This window comes from Panthera onca, chromosome C2 (assembly GCF_046562875.1).
Source record: "Panthera onca isolate mPanOnc1 chromosome C2, mPanOnc1 haplotype 2, whole genome shotgun sequence".
Classification (NCBI taxonomy): domain Eukaryota; kingdom Metazoa; phylum Chordata; class Mammalia; order Carnivora; family Felidae; genus Panthera; species Panthera onca.
In genome coordinates this window covers 95,339,527-95,361,201 of record NC_138347.1, presented here as the reverse complement: position 1 = coordinate 95,361,201, position 21,675 = coordinate 95,339,527, and positions in this window count along the sequence as shown.

Genomic DNA, 21,675 nt, shown 5'->3' with positions numbered 1-21,675 from the left:
TAGAAAGAAAGTAGGTGTTTAGCATAACCACTATTGTTTGCGGAAAACGTGTGTGCACAGTGAGCCATTCTCATCAGGGAAAAATGGGAACCCAAGCTCCCAGGTGCCAGCCTAGGGCCAATTTTCAAGGGTCGGATGCTTAACCGACTGCCACCCAGGTTCCCCCTCATTATTTTTTAAGTTTATCTACTTATTTTGAGAGAAAGAGAGAAAATGAGAATGGAGGAGGGGCAGAGAGAGAATCAAGACTTTTTAGTCAAATGCTTTCGAGTACGTCCCACCTGGGACCCTAACAATAATAAAAGAATATCTATATCTATCTACGTATCTGTTCATACACCTGTGTAAATTGATGGGTAGTCACTTCTGCAAAGTCACAGCCTTTCTCTTCTAGTTTTCTTCAGCATTTCCTAGATCTGAGACTCACTAGGACATGGACCATCCAAGGCACCCCTAGGCCACTGAGGCACAGCCTCCACTGTGAGTCTCCTCTGCATTTGCACACTCACATGATTGAGTGTCTCTCTCAATTTGTCCTCTAGGGACCCTCTGGGGATGGATTCTGTTCCTGACTTTCAGGCTATTCATCTGAGGCTCTGAAACACTTCCTACCACTTCCCATCTCTTTTTTGGGGGCCAGGCCCTGCACCAACCAGTCAGAAGATACGGAACCCAATGCCCCCACCGCCTGACTCTGAGTTTGGCCTCCTTTAGAATCTTCTGTTCTACCAACGTTGACACTGTCACTGCCTAAATGGATCTGGAGTTTTCAAAGCCTCAGAAGATGCAAAGTTAATTAAACTTTTAGGCGTTTTGACGCCATGATACCCTCCAACTGGGATAGTCCTCCTATGACTCATCCACTAGTCTCTAGCCTTTTTACTCCCTTCCCTCAGGTCCAAGCCCACCCCACCTTTCTTTCCTGCTATCGTGAATATTTTGGATATCTATTGTTACATGTGAAAACCGCCTCAAATTTAGCGGCTTAAAACATCAACCATTTATACCTCATGCTTTTATAGGCCAGGAGTATGGGCAGAACATGGCTGAACAAATCTGCTCCCCATGGTGTCAACAGGGGCCCCTCAGCATATTCAAGCAGCAGCTGGCTGGGTTGGAGGGCCCAAGATAACAGGAAGGCTGGCTCAGTGGGTCTCCTCTCTACTTCCATTTCAGGCCCTCTCCATGTGTTTCTAGCAAGTTAGTCATATTTCTTGCACAATAGGCAAAGGTTCCAAGAAACCACAATAGACACTGCCAGTCCTTTTAAAGTCTAGGCCTGAAACTGACACAACACTATGCCTGCCATATTCTATTGCTCAATGCAATCAGAGGCCAGCCTGCTACAGGGAGAAAAGGAATAGACCCTACCTCTCACTGGGACAAGTGTCAAAGAACTTACGGTCACCTTTGTGGAGGTTCCTGCATAATGTCACGGCCAAATGCATTCAGGTTTTGACCAAGAGACTCTTTAAATAAATGACCCTAACCCACATCTTGTTATTCCCAATTTGAGAATCATCCATCAGCCAGAAGTGGAACGCTAATAATCATAGCAGCAGAGCCAACATTAGCACACAGCTGGTGTAACTTTGCTCTTTCGTCTCCCTTCTCTTCCCTGTGTCATTGTGCACGGTAATGTCACAGTCTAAAGAATCATTTTCCCCTCCGGGCACTAAAGTCTGAGTCCTTCACACCAGAAGGATTATAAATCACAAACACGAGATTGGATTTTGCAACAGAACTGGTGTTGAAGATCCTTTGGCAGTGACTTTTTCTCGCCTTGTCTGTTTTTTTTCAGAGGAGCATCTGTCAGGGGATTGGGGTGTCCTTCTGTGCTTATGATTTCTTTCCCTCCTGGTTCAGGCCAGACTACCCACCCGAGGCGTGGGATGACTGATCTTCTTGAAACCTTTCCAGGAGCCTGTGTTTAGGCCTTGTTCCCAGGGTTACAAGGAATGAAACCACCATATAAGAAATCCTCCTGGAAAAGCCCCAGGACTCAGCCTATAGAACTGCACCAGACCCAGGTGACTTCCTAGTTCACAAACCCCATTCCCTCCTCTTGCTGTGAGGCCTGTCGAGCAACAATTTCTGGGGTCCCATGGGGCTGACGGTCTGTCTTACTTACACCCAAGAGTATCCTCATGATTAATCTCCTATTATTTGAAGTGAATTGAGTGAGTCCTATTTCCTGCTTCCAGTAAGACAAAACAATACAACAGTTGTAATGGCCAATTACAACTATGTTCTTTACAAACCAGGTACATGATAAAGAAATGTCAGTGTTCTTAAAAGTTTGGTTTCTCAAATGAGGGTTCATGCTTTTGTGACAATACAGATTTAAGACAAAAAATAAACACCTTTAAGGATAATTTTTACACCTTCTCCCTAGCTATCCTAGTGATACCAGTGACAACACAATGTCACTGGTTCAAGCCTCTATTTTCAACCCAGAGCCCAAAACAGTCAATATGCACTAACCATGGCAGCTAGTTGAAGATTGAGCATCCGACTTCAGCTCAGGTCAGGATCTCAAGGTTCATGGGTTGAAGCCCCGCATCAGCTCTGTGCTAATAGCTCAGAGCCTGAAGCCTGCTTCAGATTCTGTGTTTCCCTCTGTCTCTGACCCTTCCCAGCTCATGCTCTGTTCTCTCTGTCTCTCAAAAATGAATAAACATTAAAAAAAATTTTTTTAAAGAAACACTAGACCTTTGCACATATGTATGTGGTCACCAAGCTAAAATCTATAACCTGTAGCCTGCCTGATCCATGGTCAAACAACACAATGGCATATTTTAAATCATGATTACTGCAGAAAATTCATAACATGTGCTAATTTAGCTACAGACCGATCCCATTGCTTGCGTTCTAGCCTCTGCCTTAAAAGGCCATAAACTCCCTTCTAGGAACAATCTTATCTCAGGGCAATAGACAAGAAGATACATTTGTCAAGGTAAAAAGACAGAATATATTTTGTTTAACAGGTTTTTTTAGCTTAATTTATTTCTTGTATATAATGAGACTCCTGGTATGTGGGCTTCCATTAAAAAAATTTTTTTTTACATTTATTTATTTTTGAGAGACAGAGAGAGATAGAGCATGAACAGGGGAGGGGCAGAGAGAAAAGGAGACACAGAATCAGAGCAGGCTGCAGGCTCTGAGCTGTCAGCACAGAGCCCGATGCGGGGCTCAAACCCACGAGCTGCAAGATCATGACCTGAGGTGAGGTTGGATGCTCAACCAACTGAGCCACCCAGGCGCCCCAGTGGACTTCCATTTCTAGTGTTGCTCAAGTCCTGAGTAAGTTAGGAGTGAGACTGCTCCTGCACTGGCTCATTGGCTGGTCTGTGTGTAATTAACAGAAATAAAGAACATTGTAAGACTCAAAGAAATAGTCACTGACCTTAATTGGTATAATTGACCTACAATTTAAATCTGTTCCCTCTGGGTGCCTGGGTGGCTCAGTTGGGTTAAGTGTCAGACTTAGCTGAGGTCATGACCTTGCCCGACTTCAGCTGAAGTTATGACCTCATGGTCCATGAGTTTAAGCCCCACATCAGACTCTGTGCTGACAGCTCAGAGCCTGGAGCCTGCTTCAGATTTTGTGTCTTCCTCTTTCTGCCCCTCCCCACCCTCTCTCTCTCTTTCAAAAATTAAAAAAAAAATTAAAAAATTAAAAAAAAAACAACTTTCCCTCAAGGAAAACTGTGGGGAGGGCCTCTTTTCCAGATCACATTGGACAGATGCCCTCACATTCATACTAAGGGACCTGTCCTTTGTTGAAGGTTTGCAGGTTTTGCAGGGGCTCCTTGGGAGTCAGCTATGCCCCTGCCCTTGTAATCTCTGCTTCCCATCCCAATTTGAGAAAACTAGAATATTTTGCTCACAAAAAACCCTGTGTTCCCTTATTTTTGATGAAACAGCTGCCTACCAAACATGGTTCATCACTCATACTCTAAAATACAGGAATTGAAAGTCTAATCACTGGCTTGACTTGTAATGACATTAAGAAAAATTTCTCAGATGAATAATCCAAAGCTTGCTAATGCTTTTATTAGAGGTTGAGATGGGAAATGTGTCTTTCCTTCCCTTAAGAGCTTGCTTGGATCACCAGAAATGTTCGTTTCACTTCAGTTTCAACCTCAGGGCATTTTTTTTTTTTTCTTTACATTTTGGTAAAGTGTCAGTTTCTATTTGCTTCCTCTGATACCCTTGAAGGTAAATGAATAAAATAGTGTGTTTGAATTTTTTTTTCCTGCTTTAAGCCTTAATGCACAGAATATTCTTCTGACTTCTTTAAAAGCCACCTAAAACAGCCTCTTTCTCAGAAATCTAACTGTCTAATGTACAGCATAGAGAATGTAGTGAATAATATTGTAATAACTTTGTATAGTCACAGGTGGTAACTAGACTTATCATGGGGATCCTTTCATAATGTCTAAAAATACTGAATCACTATGATGTATACCTGAAACGAACAGGATATTGTATGTCAATTATACTTTTAAAAAATCTCAACATGGTTTCTACACAGATAATCATTTTTTTCTTTCCCCTTTTTTAAAACCATGTGTTGTTATGACAATCACCCACTTGATTTCAAGCAGGTTTTGCAGCACAAATGTGACTATTCCCTAAGGAGCAAGAATGCTGATTTGTCCTTTGAGCTGAAAAAAGGTGCCGTGTATGTGGTCTCTAGCTCAAAATCAGAGCACCAAATTAGGAGTTGGGAAACAGCTCAGACACCAGTTAGATGAGGCACTCTCTGGATTCCAGCCTCCTCTTCAGAGCAGGAGACTTATCTGAGGTCACTTCCAACCCAGAAGGTCTATGATTCCACAGGTTAATCTCCTAATTCTGGAGGAAATCTCTGGAAAGTTCCAGAGAGGCTCAGTCCAGTAACTCTACCAGGGAAGCAGCTAATTTTCTTCCTGTTACTCTCCAAGAGAAAAGTAAAGACAGAATGAAGTGCACAAAGAACAAGATCATTTTACCATAAAATCTCATAGAAGTAGAGATTTCTTAATAATATCAAGTACTTGTACAATGTCCCCAATGTGGCAGAAACTGTTCTAAGAGTTTCAAAGGTATTACCTCATTTAATCCTCACTGCAACCCTGTAAGATGGACAATGATACTACATCCCAGTTTACAGATAAGGAAACTGATGTAATTGATGCTAAGTGACTTACCTAAGGTCATTCAATTGTCAATCGTTCACCGGGATTTGAAGCAGAGAGATGCAGTTCCAGAGTCCAGATACTCACTGACCACAGTAACCACTTCCACCTGTAAATCAGCAGACGGGTGCGGTGGGAAATGTCTGAAATTTGGCGTCTACTCCACTACCTCAGTGGCTACTTAATCTCTCACAGTCTCAGTTGTCTAACAGTAACACACCACTTCAAAGGCTGGTAGTAAGGTTTTCACCAGTATTTTGTAAACCTTACAACCTTGAGCGAACGGTAACAATGAATCTATCTTTGGTAGATAATAGCTAAAAGCAGCAGTTTCATTAAGCAAACTTAAAGTCATAAGCTGAAAGACATAATTCCAACTTTAAAAATACAGGTTTCAATTTCCTTTTGGGGGGACAAGAAATGAGGGCCAAGGGCAGAGAAAAGTATGGCATTTTAGGGGGATTGAATCTTCCCAAGGGCCTAAAATAACACTACTTTGCCTGAACCAAAATAAGAGGAGGCAAAATGGCTTCTGAGTCACTTCTTTCAAATCATCTCAGTGCCATCAAATACTGGAAGGATTTTGGAGCACCTGGGTGGCTTAGTCAGTGGAGCATCTGACACTCAGTTTTGGCTCAGGTCATGATCTCTCGGTTTGTGAATTTGAGCCCCGCACTGGGCTCTGTGCCGAATGGTGCAGATCCTGCTTGGGATTCTCTCTCTGCCCCTCTCTCTCTGCTCTGCTCCCACTCACACCATCTTTCTCTTTCAAAATAAAAAAACGTTAAAAAAAAAAAAGGACAAATACTGGAAGAATTTGGGCAGGATTCAGAGACCACTGCAAGGGGGTGGGATTCATTCAATAGTCTGATACAGAAGCCAAAAAGGTCTAAGTGGGAAAACACAGAAACGTCCAACATGGGTTTGGCCCAGTTTCCTTGGCGGTCTGGTCCTCTCCACCCTCAGACTACTCACCCCAGATGGATGCTGTGAGTTGGCTTGTTAAAGGGTCTGGAAGCCCACCGGCAGGTACTCCCCCATCTTCCTTTCTGTTCTCCATTCTTCCCAAGGGTCCCAAGAATTCAATCTGGGTTTATTTCCTTTTCAGCGTTGCCTGCTCTATCTCCTACGCTGTACTTTGGGCTTCCTCTTCCATTAAGATGCGATCTGACAGAAGGGCAGTGTCCCCAGCTTCCCTTGCCTTACTAGCTCCCCAAATAAACATTTAAGCCTCTTTTATTTTGAGGATTTTAACACTACCCACTTAGAAGAAGCAGCCAATGGGTAACCAAAGGATCTTAGAAGCTCATGTTACACCTTCGTTAGTCTTCCCTGCTTCCCAAATGGCCACAGAACCTCCTCAGAGAGCAGAAGACAGTGTGAGCTAGACCAGATCTCGCACCAGCCAACTCTGTAGATTGTGGTTCCTACAAGCTACATCCTAGTTTTGGCTCTGAGGGTCAACCCTTCACCCTCTCTTCAGGTCGATGGCTTGAGTTTCTTATACGAGGAAAGTTCTTTCCCCCTTGGCTTCCAAGGACACATTCTCTGCTTTCAGGTAAGTTTGCCCCACACAGCATTTTCTTCACCTTCCCACAAACTCCCTTTGTCTCAGGCTCCTGCCCCTTCCCCCCCACCCCTCCAAGCCCTTTCCTGTGTGTTTTATCTGTAACCAGAGAGGAAAGAAAGTGAGATCATATTTGTTCTAAAGTGGTGCATTTTTGTTTCAATTGGAGATTTTTCTCTTCTTTTTTTTTTAAAAACTTTTCTAAATTATGGAAATAATGCATACCCACTTTTCTAAGTCAAACAGTCCAGAGAAAGTTTGTAGTCTCCTCACCTGCTAACCAATCCCGTTCCACTAACTTTACTAATGTCATCAGTTTGTTATGCATTTTTTCCTCCAATCCTTCGAAATTGGGATCTTATTATTCACATTGATAGCTATTCTTAATCTTTTTAGAGTCCCAGGTCTCTCTGAGGATCTGATAAAAGCTATGGACCCTCTTCCTAATGCCTATACACAGATAATGTATGCACACACACAGACACGTTTGCATTCGATTTCAAGGGGTCTATAAACCCTAAGGTAATAACTCCTATTTCTGAACTTGTGCCTCGGGATCAACTTTTCTTGCACACATGTGCTTTCAGGGACTAGTCCCATAATCCCTGAAATTTACTCGTATTCTTCCAAGAGTTGCCAAACAGATGCCTCTTTGAAGTGTCTCTCCTATGAGCAGTCCTCACTCTGGAGACCCCCACTGCAGTCCAGTTTCCTGTCTGAGGAAGCTCTGTCATTGGCAGCTCTTTTTAAGAACTGACAAGGAAGCAGAAATGGAACAGATGCTAAACTAGTTGTTCTAGTGCTGACCTCCTGACTTCTTGGTAACGAAGGTCTCCACCCACCCTCCCTCCACCATCCTCTAACCTTGCCCCATCCCAAATGTCATTCCCCCCCATCCCCCGCCCAGTGTAAAATCCCTCACATCTGAAAATAACTGAACTCACAGAAATGAGAATAGATGGGTGGTTGTGGGGAGGGGAGAGGTGAAGGTGGTCAAAGGGTATAAACCCCCAGTTATAAGAAGGTAAGTTCTGGGGATGTAATCTAGAGCATGGTGACTATAATTAACAACACTGTCTTGTGTATTTCAAAGCTACTAATAAAGTAGATCTTCAAAGTTATCAACACACACACACACACACACACACACACACATCTATATAAAACTGTCACAATATAAGGTGATACATGTACTAACTAACTTTATGGTGGAAATCATTTTGCAATATATACACATATCAAATTATCACATCTCACACTTTGAATTTACACATTATAGGGGCGCCTGGGTGGCTCAGTTGGTTGGGCGACCGACTTCGGCTCAGGTCATGATGTTGCAGTTTGTGGGTTCGAGCCCCGCATCGGGCTCTGTGCTGACAGCTCAGCACAGCAGAGCCTGGAGCCTACTTCAGATTCTGTGTCTCCCCCTCTCTCTGCCCCTCCCCTGCTCACGCTCTGTGTCTCTCTGTCTCTCAATAATAAGTAAACGTTAAAAATAATTTAATAAATAAATAAATAAATTTACACATTATATGTCAATTGTAGCTCAATAAAGTTGGAAAGAATTAAGATAAAAACAATCTTTTAAATCTAAAAAAATAAATAAATAAGAATAAAACCCTTCATACTCAAAGAGACATTAATACACAATTTTCCGTAAGGGAAGGACAAGATCCTTCCATTCCACAGTCACTCACAAGTCTTCCCTCTGACACTGAGGACAGAATAAATCAACAGAAACCTTTCAATATCTTCCTTCATAGCAAAAGGTTCAGGGTATGGGCAAGAGGAAGTCAAGGATAGATCTCAAATGGCACTTATTCCCAGTTCTAATCCTTTCTGGTGCTATAGGTGCTCCTATGATTAACATGTCTGTTTAACAACATCTTCCAAGGAAGAACTCTGGGAGAAGCTCTACATAGGAAGCACATAGTGTGAGCTTTCAGTCTTAATATAGTTGAAAACCCAAACAGTTTGAAGCTGGAGAAAAACTCTTGTTGACTTGCCAAGAATCACTGGGACGGTGTGCTCCAAACGGTATCATATAAGTAATAAACTCACAGTGGTGAGATTAGCCTTTGCTTATTTCTTCCCTGAGGAGGAGATATCGATTGTGATTTAAATTCCTCAGGAATAAAAGCCTTTAGCTGGGCAGCAAGTCCTCCTTGTGGGGTAACCAAAGTCAATGGCCAATGGCCAATTTGGCTTTGAGATTGGATTTGAAACACCTCTGAGATGCATAAATACTGAGCAAAATATGCAGAAGACATACTCTATGATCACCTTGGCCCCAGACAGACATCACATAAGCACTTGAGTCTGCTTTTAGGTAAAGGAGACAGGATGGGAGGAGGGGCAACTTGACTGAAATGCTGAGCTATTTTCTTGGGTGTTTGGAGGGATGGAGGGTGTTGTGAGCTGCAGACTTGCAGCCTAATCTTTTCCAAACTCATGCCATCTCAAAAATTGTGACACTATGTTTTAAATCCAACCTAACTCTACAAAGAAATTCTCCTAAGAATATTAAGTAAGAGACATCGACAAAGCGGACCAATTTTCCTGCAATCAGAATTAAAAGACTTAAAAGCATAGTTTGAGTGTCCTCAGCCTACTTGACATGGGGAATTCACTGGGGGCTTCTCCTATGTGACCTTGGACTCCAGCTATATTCTTTCTTTTTTTAAGGAAAACTCCTTTCTTTTTTATTATTTTTAAAATTTATTTATTTTGAGAGAGAGAGAGAGATAGCACGAGCAGTGGAGGGGAAGAGAGACAGAATCCCAAGCAAGCTCCTCTATCAGTGCAGAGCCCGAAGTGGGGCTCAAACTCACAAACTGTGAGATCACGACCTTTGCTGAAATCAAGAGTCAGACGCTTAACCCACTGAGCCATCCAGGCACCCCTCCATGTATATTCTTTAAAGGAAACAGTTGGTATCTCTGTCACTTTAGACATAATGTGTTCATCATTTCTCATATCTGTGTCCTGTTGTAAAGGACTCATCCAAGCCAGTGGCTTCCCCCTTCAGACCCTATAACCCAAGGCATTGACTTCTTTTCTCTTAATAGGGCTTCTCCATCGTCCAACAACTATTTCCTCTCCAATCATACACACACACACACACACACACACACACACACACACACAAATAGAAACAGACTCCAGAGGAGAGTCATATTTTCTTGGTGGAGTGGTGGTAGAATTTGTTGAGTATATTCCCAAATTACAAATCCTAGCAAGAGAATAAAGTTAAATGTCTCTGTAAGAACAAACAATCCTAAAATTTGTGTGGAACCAGAAAAGTCCCTGAATAGCCAAAGCAATCTTGAAAAAGAAAACTAAGGCTGGAGGCATCACAATTCTGGACTTCAAGCTATATTACAAAGCTGTAATCATCAAGACAGTATGGTACTGACACAAAAATAGACACATAGATCAATGGAACAGAATAGAGAACTCAGAAATGGACCCACAAATGTATGGTCAACTAATCTTTGACAAACCAGGAAAGAATATCCAATGGAAAAAAGATAGTCTCTTCAGCAAATGGTGCTGGGAAAACTGGATGATGATATGCAGAAAAATGAACCTGGACCACTTTCTTACACCATACACAAAAATAAACTCAAAATGGATGAACGACCTAAACTTAATACAGGAAGCCATCAAAATCCTAGAGGAGAAAACAAGCAACAAGCCCTTTGACCTCGGCCACAACAACTTCTTACTAGACACATCTCCGGAGGCAAGGGAAACAAAAGCAAAAATGAACTATTGGGACCTCATCAAGATGAAAACTTCTGCACAGTGAAGGAAACAATCAGCCAAACTAAAAGGCAACTTACAGAATGGGAGAAGATATTTGCAAATGACGTATCAGATAAAAGGTTGGTATCCAAAATCTATAAAGAACCCATCAGACTCAACACCCAAAAAACAAATAATCCAGTGAAGAAATGGGCAAAAGACATGAATAGACAATTTTCCAAAGAAGACATCCGAATGGCTAACAGACACATGAAAACATGCTCAACATCACTCATCATCAGGGAAACACAAATCAAAACCACAATGAGATACCACCTCATACCTATCAGAATGGCTAACATTAATAACTTAGATAACAACAGATGTTGGCAAGGATGCAGAGAAAAAAGAACCCTTTTGTACTGTTGGTGGGAAAACAAACTGGTGTAGCCACTCTGGAAAACAGTATGGAGATTCCTCAAAAAATTAACAATAGAACTACCCTATGACCCAGCAATTGCACTACTATGAATTTATCCAAAAGATACAGGAGTGCTGATTCAAAGGGGCACATGCACCCAATGTTTATAGCAGCACTATCAACAATAGCCAAAGTATGGAAGAGTCTATATGTCCATCAACTGATGAATGGATAAAGAAGATGTGGTATATATATATACGATGGAATATTACTCAGTGATCAAAAAAACCCAAAATCGGGGCGCCTGGGTGGCTCAGTCGGTTAAGCGTCCGACTTCGGCTCAGGTCACGATCTCGCAGTCCCGTGAGTTCGAGCCCCGTGTAGGGCTTTGTGCTGACTGCTCAGAGCCTGGAGCCTGTTTCAGATTCTGTGTCTCCCTCTCTCTCTGACCCTCCCCTGTTCATGCTCTGTCTCTCTCTGTCTCAAAAATAAATAAACGTTAAAAAAATTAAAAAAAAAAAACCAAAATCTTGCCATTTGCAACAATATGAACGGAACTAGAGTGTATTACGCTAGCCAAAATAAATCAGTGAAAGAAAGAATAATATCATATGACGTCATTCATATGTGGAATTTAAGATACAAAACAGATGAAAATAAGGGAAGGGAAGCAAAAATAATATAAAAACAAAAAGGGAGACAAACCATAAGAGACTCTTAAATACAGAGAACAAACTGAGGGTTGCTGGAGGAGTGTTGGGTAGGCAGATGGGCTAAATAGACAAGGAGCATTAAAGAGGGCACTTGCTGGATGAACACTGGGTGTTATATTAAGTGATGAATCACAAATTCTATTTCTAAAATCATTATTATGCTAAATGTTAACTAAGTTGGATATAAGTTGAAAAAATAATAATAAAGAATAAAGAAAGAATAAGCTAAATGTGGTATATCCATATGATAGAATGTTATTCAACTACAAAGAACAATGAACTATTGACATATGCTACAACATGAATGCACCTTGAAAACATAGTGCTGAGTGAAACCAGACACAAAAGGGTCATATTTATGATCTCATGTATATGAAATGTCCAGAACAGGCAAATCCATAAAGACAGAAAGTAGATTCTTGATTGTCAGGGACGGGGAGAATGAAAGGGACTGCTAACAGGTACAGGGTTTCCTTTAGGAGCGATAAAATGTTCTGGAAGTAGACAGTGGTGATGTTTGCAAAACCTTTTGAATATACTAAAAACCAATATGGTATATATTTCAAATGGTTAATTTTATGCTGTATAAATTATATCTCAAGTTTTAAAAATAAAATATAGTTGTGGTTATGGTTGTATAACTCTACAAATATACCAAACACCATTGAATTGTATGGTACATGAATTATATCTCTCAACCGATTGAGCCACCCAGGCGCCCCTTATGAATTATATCTCAATAAAGCTACTACAAAAAAAAATGAGTGTTTCTGTAATAAGTTCCCAAGTAAGGGGAAAAAAAAGCCTTGCTTTTAATCTAGTAGAAGAAAAAAATAGAAGCAATATGCATAGATCACTAGCCCTTTTTTTATTTAAAATTTTTTTAAATATTTATTTATTTTTGAAACAGAGAGAGACAGAGCATGAGTGAGGGAGGGGCAGAGAGAGAGGAAGACACAGAATCTGAAGCAGGCTCCAAGCTCTGAGCTGTCAGCACAGAGCCTGACATGGGGCTCAAACTCATTGACTGCAAAATCATTACCTGAGACGAAGTCAGATGCTCAACTGACTGAGCCACCCAGGCCCCCCCACTAGCCCTTTTTTAAGTGTGATGTCTAGGGAAATCCTAGAGCCAGACTGCCTGGGTTCAAACCATGGTTCTGTTATGTATCAGCTGTGTGACATTGGGCAAGTTATTTAACCTCTCTCTGCCTCAGTTTCCATCTCCAAATAATGTTAAGTACAAATATTAATCCATAGTGTTATTTTGAGGGTTAAATAAAATAATAGATGTAAAGCACTTAGAATAGTGCCTGGGATATACTAAGCACTGTACATATCAGCTTTTATTAAGCTTGGCTTAAGAGGTTGGTTTGTTTCAACACGGATAATTAAAAGTTACTTGAAGGTAGAATAAAAGAAATACATGCATGTGAGATATATAATGGCTTAGCAGTGCCTGGCACATAGTAAGAGAACAAAGAAAGTATTACTATCATTGGCATAGCCACAAGCTCAGCTGGCTGGAAGACAGTGCTAAAAAGCTCTCTGTCTTATGGGTACAGCTGCTGGACTTCAAAGGAGGTCCAGTTGAAAGGAAGCAATAGGTGGGCAACATTATGTCGTCAACCACATAAAAATCACCTTCACAAATGCCAGGACGAGTGTCCAAATTTGTGAAGGTCAGCATATTCTCTGGAAATAACACTATTTATTTTATTTTATTTTTTAAAAATTAATGTTTATTTTTGAGAGAGACAGAGACAGAGAGACAGAGCACGAATAAACCTAACCAAAGACGTAAAGATCTGTACGCTGAAAACTATAGAAAGTTTATGAAGGAAATTGAAGAAGACACAAAGAAATGGAAAAACATCCCATGCTCATGGATTGGAAGAAAAAATATTGTTAAAATGTCAATACTACCCAAAGCAATCTACACATTTAATGCAATCCCAATCAAAATTGCACCAGCATTCTTCTTGAAGCTAGAACAAGCAATCCTAAAATTTGTATGGAACCACAAAAGACCCTGAATAGCCAAAGTAAAATTGAAGAAGAAGACCAAAGCAGGAGGCATCACAATCCCAGACTTTAGCCTCTACTACAAAGCTGTAATCATCAAGACAGCATGGTATTAGCACAAAAACAGACACATAGACCAATGGAACAGAATAGAGACTCCAGAATTGGACCCACAAAAGTATGGCCAACTAATCTTTGACAAAGCAGGAAAGAATATCCATTGGAAAAAAGACAGTCTCTTTAACAAATGGTGCTGGGAGAGCTGGATAGCAACATGCAGAAGAATGAAACTAGACCATTGTCTGACACCATTCACAAAAACAAACTCAAAATGGATAAAGGACATGAATGTGAGGCAGGAAACCATCAAAACCCTAGAGGAGAAAGCAGGAAAAAAACCTCTCTGACCTCAGCCGCAGCAATTTCTTACTTGACACATCCCCAAAGGCAAGCAAATTAAAAGCAAAAATGAACTATTGGGACCTCATGAAGACAAAAAGTTTCTGCACTGCAAAGGAAACAATCAACAAAACTAAAAGGCAACCAACAGAATGGGAAAAGATATTTACAAATGACATATCAGACAAAGGGCTAGTCTCCAAAATCTATAAAGAACTCACCAAACTCCATATCTGAAAAACAAATAATCCAGTGAAGAAATGGGCAAAAGACATGAATAGACACTTCTCTAAAGAAGACATCCAGATGGCCAACAGGCACATGAAAAGATGCTCAACGTCGCTCCTCATCAGGGAAATACAAATCAAAACCACACTCAGATATCCCCTCACGCCGGTCAGAGTGGCTAAAATGAACAAATCAGGAGACTATAGATGCTGGAGAGGATGTGGAGAAACAGGAACCCTCTTGCACCGTTGGTGGGAATGCAAACTGGTGCAGCCACTCGGGAAAACAGTGTGGAAAACAGTTCCTCAAAAAATTAAAAATAGATCTACCCTATGACCCAGCAATAGCACTGCTAGGAATTTACCCAAGGGATACAGGAGTGCTGATGCATAGGGGCACTTGTACCCCAATGTTTACAGCAGCACTTTCAACAATAGCTAAATTATGGAAAGAGCCTAAATGTCTATCAACTGATGAATGGATAAAGAAATTGTGGTTTATATACACAATGGAATACTACATGGCAATGAGAAAGAATGAAATCTTGCCTTTTGTAGCAACATGGATGGAATTGGAGAGTGTTATGCTAAGTGAAATAAGTCATACAGAGAAAGACAGATACCATATGTTTTCACTCTTATGTGGATCCTGAGAAACTTTCAGAAGACCATGGGGGAGGGGAAGGAAAAATAAAAGTTAGAGAGGGAGGGACCCAAACCATAAGAGACTCTTAAAAACTGAGAATAAACTAAGAGTTGATGGGGGGTGGGAGGGAGAGGAAAGTGGGTGATGGGCATTGAGGAGGGCACCTGTTGGGATGAGCACTGGGTGTTGTATGGAAACCAATTTGACAATAAATTTCATATTAAAAAAATTAATGTTTATTTTTGAGAGAGACAGAGACAGAGAGACAGAGTGCAAATGGGGGAGGAGCAGAGAGAGAGGGAAACAGAATCTGAAGCAGGCTCCAGGCTCTGAACTGTCAGCACAGAACCTGACGTGGGGCTCAAACCCATAAACTGTGAGATCATGACCCGAGCCAAAGTTGGGTGTTTAACCAACTGAGCCACCCAGGTACCCAAACACTATTTTTAAAAAATGTTTATTTATTTATTTTGAGAGAGAGAGCAAGAGAGAGTGAGCGAGAGAATACCAGACAGGCTCCATGCTGTCAGCTCAGAGCTTGACATGGGGCTCAATCCTGTGACTATGAGATCATGACCCGAGCCAAAAATCAAGACTCCAATGTCCAACTGAGCCACCCAGGTGCCCCTGGACGTAACACTATTAAAATGACAATGACATAATGCATCTATCTCCAACACACACCTACAATCCTTCCCTCCACAACTCCCTCTAATGTACTCAATTATTTCGTTGGAAAGAATGTGACGAAAATGCCAGGGAATCATTAAATTGTGAGTCATATAATCTCTAAAGGTAGAGATGAACTCATCCAACCCCACTTGTTGAGTGAAGGTGAGGATGAGGAAAATGACTGCTGGGTCGTATTGTAAAAAGAAGAGTTGCCCCAGGTCCCACAGCCAGCCAGTGGCAGAGCCAGATTAGATGCAGACTTCCTGATTCTAACTCCTCCCTGTGCTACATTGCCTCCTATTCCATTCTCTTCACCACTCAACTCAGAATCTTAAACCCTATAGCACAACCAGTGTCTCTGTGCATCTCTGGAACATACTCCTTCTCCAAGATGCCACACCCTTATGGACTTTTAAATCCTTGTTGGCTGCTGCCACCTAGGGAATTAAAGTGAGTTATTTTCCCTGGGCTGTTGCCTTGGGACAGCGGCCATACACATGAATTCTGTTCAGTGTCTATCTCCTTAATGATCATCTTTAATGCTCAGCTCATCAATTAGAAGAATTATTCATATCCAAGATATTCAGATAATACCCATCTGATCCTTGTTGATGAACATCTTTTTGTTTGTTCTTTGGAATATTGTTATTCCAAACTCTGGGGTTTAAGAATATTACTCTGGGGTTTAAGAATATTACTCCAGGAGTGTTGATTGGTAGCTGAGATCCAGTTTGATGTCTGATCTTTTTCAAGGTGCTGGTAAGAAGGGACTGATCTACTTCATCCCCAACATTGTAGATAGGAGCGTATCACACCAAGTGACTCAGATTCAGTGTGTTAAGACCAATTAACTCAAGTTCAGTTTTAACCATACTTCCACATTCCCTCGATCACTCCTCACATCACAGTTTTATACCCAGAGGCTAGTAGTTGACAACAAAATAGCCATTCACTCCCTCAATCTCGGTAACTTGAAAGCATTCACTGAACCAGAAACACCCACAAACTACTAGATCCTGAGGGATGAGCCCCTCGACTTGTTACAGAAATGATGAAAGGGACATCTGACAAACAATCACAGTCCAGGTTGGCTTCCTATGCAATTAAAACCAGACTCCAGAAATTTCCAATTCAGGAAGAGGACAAATGAAAATAAGCATAGTCAATTATTTTTCTAAGCAGGGAAAGTTAGAAACCTTCCTGTTTTAGCATGTAAGCTTTTTTGCCAGCTGCATCATTATACAGTGCCACACAGAGATATCATCGTTCCCCCTTTTGCTATTGTTTTAGATTTTTAAGAGATCTTCTAAATAATCTTATAGGCCTGAGATTTTCTCCATAGGCTTAATGCTCTCATGATGCAAAGGATAACACAGTGGTTTAAATACCTGGACCTATAGACACTTACACTTCAGTTCAAATCCCCACTTGACCACTTGCAAGCTGTATGGCCTTGTGTAAGTTTCCTAACATTCCTAAGAGTCAGGTGCCTCATCTCTGAAATGGTGATAAGAATACCAATGTCGGTGACAGCTGCTGTGAAGGTTGAGGGTAAGGAAGGCTTGGCCCTCAGCACATTGCTTGCTTGGTCTGCAAGTAAGTGATCAGTAAAAGTCAGCTGTCATCATCATTTGCATAGTCATTGCCAATATAAAGATCCTGCATTACACGGAGAAGCTAGAGAATAGGGAGGAAGATTTCAGGTAGTTCTGGAAAAGTAGACGAAAGCATTGAAGCCAGGACTGGAAAATATGCTCGTTTTTAACTCAGAATGTCAAAGTTCAAATGCCAGATCTGGATGACCATGAGAAAGGTACTTAGCTTCTCTGGTCTTTGGTTTCCTGCCATGTCAAACGAAAATAGTACTAGAAAGCCTGCAAATCGGAGCAAAGATTAAGTGACATAATGACACTAAGAGGGTTCAGCCCAATACCTGGCCCACAGGGAGCAAGCTTCCCCTCCTTCCTCCTACAACTCTCAGGGTCCTTGCCAGTTGCCCTACCCCTGCGGAGAAGGTGGGTGGGGCTAGCCCTCACGGAGAATGCTCTGGGGAAACCTGGCTTCATGCTTTCAATCTTTTTATCCCATAATCCCAAATATAAAGAAGGCCCTCAGAGGTTCTCTCTTAAGCATCTGAGGGAAGAAAGCAGGTTACAGTGTCTGGAAAACTTGAGACAGGCAGGCCCAAGAACGTGAGGAGCACGAGCAAATTCTGGTGCTGGCCATGAGCCACAAATTTGTGTATGGGGCCAGGAACAGATAGGGGACGGCTGTGGAAGTAGGACCTGGGGTTACCTCTGACCAGTGTCCCTGGCTTGGTGGCTCCCTCTCCCCCTGGGTCTTGGCAGCCTGAGCTGATATACCACTGTTTACTGAGATATAAAAGCTCTCTGAAATATAGGCAGTATTTTCACTCCAGGTGTATTTTTAAAAGATGGCTCGATTTGGATGCAACATTTTTTCCAAACTGAAGCAATATTTAGACAGTGTGTTAATGTATTTAAGTCAGTAAGCATGTCCATTAGTGACACATGCACCTAGGTGCAAAATGTTCTCCTGCACAATGCACAGCATGCTCACACAAGTAAGTTAGTCGTCTTAAAGTGAACAGTTACATGTTTGGGACATCACATCCCAGAACTCTCCAAGGACTAGGATGTAGGGACTGCTAGGTTTATAAAGGTCAAGGCCAGGTCAACACACACTCTATCATTCTTTAAGTAACTAGGTCTTTGACCTCCCTCCCCAAAAAGCACAACAGCTTCTAACCCCCACTCTCAATACCGCACTGAATGCTCCACCCTAAAGTCATATCCCCAGCGATGAGGGTCCTTCCATCACTCTTCTGAGGTGAGCGATGCCGAGCGCGCCCCCTAGTGGCCTAAGAATGGTAATTGCACTCCCAGGCCTTTTGTTCTTTGTTGATTGACGGTTTTACCAGCCAGGCTGTGGTCAACCTCAAGTGTCAAATTCAAGGATATTTTTGGGTTGCAGTGCGGACATTTAGTCATATCTAGTGAAGAGTGTAAAAGCCTTTGGGTCTGTGTAGCGCACATTTTTCTGTTTGGTGTATCTTCTTTAGAGTTTCCTTTTTCCACAAACCTTGTTATGTGAAAAGGGCTGGTGGCCTCCTCCTCTCGTGCCAGCCCGCACCCCAGATTTTCCCACTCGAAAAGTCTGTCCCTTCTACCAGGGTGCCTCTCCACGCTAACTTGTAGCTACAATCAAGGGAATGGTGCAGTGCACATGAGAGAATTTGTCCTGGACGGCCAAAACCTCAGGACTCCAGGAAAAGCCTGTGTTTAAGTTTTGGTTCTGCCTAAATTCATTCCCGTCTCTTAATTCAGACTTCCCAGAAACTGATCTAATCGACACTTTTATGAGCCTTCATGTACAACTTCACCACAGCAAGCAAATAGCTCTATCACCACTTACCAGAATATTTGTGGAATTTTCTTGCTCAAGATATCATTCCCGTAATAAAGGCCACACAGGAATTACCATGTAATGTAGACATCTGTTTTCAGGGGCCCCACAGTTCGTTGTACCTCCCATGACTCTAATGGCTATGGAGTCAGTCCCTAGAGTAGGAGCTCCTTCGCCCAGAGATTTATGTCTTCATAAATCACGATTCTCAGCACCTAGCACAGGGCCCAATACATGCTACAGACTGAATTGTGCCCCATCACCAAGTCCGTATGCTGAAACCCTAACCCCCAGTATGACTATATTTGAGATAGAGCCTTTAGGCAGATGATTAAGATCAAATGAGGCCATGGGGATGGGACTCTAACCCAATAGGACTAGTGTCCTTATAAGAGAGATAACAGAGATCTTTCTCTCTCTTCGTGAACATAGAGGAAGGGCCATGTGAGGACACAGGGTGAAGGTAGTCTTCCACAAGCCAGGCAGAGAGACCTCATTAGGAAACAACTTACTGGCACCTTGACCTTGGACTTCTAGCCTCCAGAACTATGAGAAAATAGATTTCTGTTGTTTAAGCTGCCCAGTCTGTGGTATTTTGTTATGGCAGCGTGTGCAGTCTAATACAGAAAGGAAAGCTCTTTAACAAAACTCCTACAACCAGACCACAGTACAGTTCTAATTTCCAAAGAAGGAGAAGGATGGAAACTAATATGTATTGAGAACTGATGTAAGGGGCGGCTCTGTACCAGCTGCTTCTCAGAGACGTTCACCCATTGTTTTCCTATCAACTAAGCCCTCCAGGGAAACTTGTGTACATCCATCAGACACCCATGGGTGAAGCATTTCCCCTGCGCTGTTTTCCCCCCAACTAGAACTTTCCCAGATGTTGACTGTCAGTGATTTCATGGTATGTGAGCTTGAAATCAACTTTTCACTAGGTGAGATGAAAATTAGGCAGCACGAAGCTCTCCCCTGCTCCCCTCCAACCCGTGTGGCTCCTTGACATTCTCATGAATGTCTGCGAGCTCCCAGGAGGGAATGCTGCGTTTCTCACACTGCGTTGGATTTTATGGCCTTTGTTCCATTTTGATCAACAAAATTTAGTGAGAAAACCAAGCTTCCTGTGAGGAATGAGCCAAAACCAGTGTCAGGTTCTCACCATGAACCTTATCTTTCCCTTTAATAACAGACACCAGGCCACCTGCAAAAACATATCCACAGTTACTGATGACTTTTTAGAAAATAAATATTCACTACAGCTTTGTGAGGGAGCAAAGGCTGTTGCCTCTGAACTTCAAGTGGCCATCTTTGATCATGGAAGCCGTATACGTGGGTAAGAGCAGAGAGCTGTGCAGGCTCACATCCCATGCAGGGCTCCTCTGGAGATGCCGGCCTTGAATCCTGAGTGCCATTCACCAGATGCTAGATGTGAGGCCTTGAGCACGTTACCTCATCTCTTCGTGTCTTAGTTTCTGATCTCAAAACTGGTGATGATAATACCATAGTGAGGATTAAATGAGCTAGGGCATACAAAACACTCTCGAGAGTGCCTAGCAAAGAGTAAGTGTTCAATAAGTTTTCAGTAGTAGCTGTCCTTCCATCAGGAAGAGAATAAAAGGGAAAGTGATTGTTAAAAAAGTGTAATCTTCTCGGGTGGGGGGGGGGGGCCTGGGTGGCTCAGTTGGTTAAGTGTCCAGTAAGTGATCATTAAGCATCCAACTCTTGATTTTGGCTCAGGGTATGGTTTCATGGTTCATGAGTTTGATCCCCGCATCGGGCTCTGTGCTGACAGCCCAGAGCCTTCTTGGGATTCTCTCCCTCTTTCTCAGCCTCTCCCCTGCTTGTGCTCTCTCTGTCTCAAAATAAATAGATACACTTAAAAAAAATGTAACCTTCTCTATAAAATAATTCTTGCAAGATTTTTCCTGCAGCTTATTTTGTTGGCTTATTGTAAACATACACACACACACACACACACACACACACACAGATATATATAGTACATGTAAAGGATAGTATTTTAAGATGTTAACATCTTTTCCCTGTGTTTTCTTAGGAAAGCCTCTCCCTCCCCCATTCAGTTGGAGGTTTTTATCAAGCCAGGTAAGGGTAAAACCAGAGAAAAGGACAAAGTATGCCCTTGGTGACTAAAGTCAGAGTTTGATTTGTAAATCCTAGACCAGGACAGGAAGCCCGTGAATAAACAATAGATTTGGCACACAGCAGGTGATGCAGGAGGTAGTTTGCCTGCTTCAGGGAGCAACACATTCTCTGGGTAGAAACACAAAAGATCACACTGAGAAGAGACTCCGTGCTGTGCCCACGCCTGCCCCAGCCCCCAGCCAGTCTCGGGGGAGGGGGGCAAAAACCCACAGGAGGGCTCAGGATATCCCAGTGAAGCTGAGGAGGGCAACAAGCGTTTTGCAGCAACCCCAAATGCAACATGGGGCATGGCTACAGGAGTACCCAGGCAGCGGGGGCTGAGATTTTAGCAAGGACAATGTTAGTGATGAATTGCGAGACTTTGCGCCTTCCTCGCCTCCCTCCTAATCCAGCCTCACCACAAAACTTTCTGGAATTTGCCTAAAATATTGGATAAGGAATTAGGGTCCTCAATTAGCTGAGCCCAGGACCATCATACACAGGAAT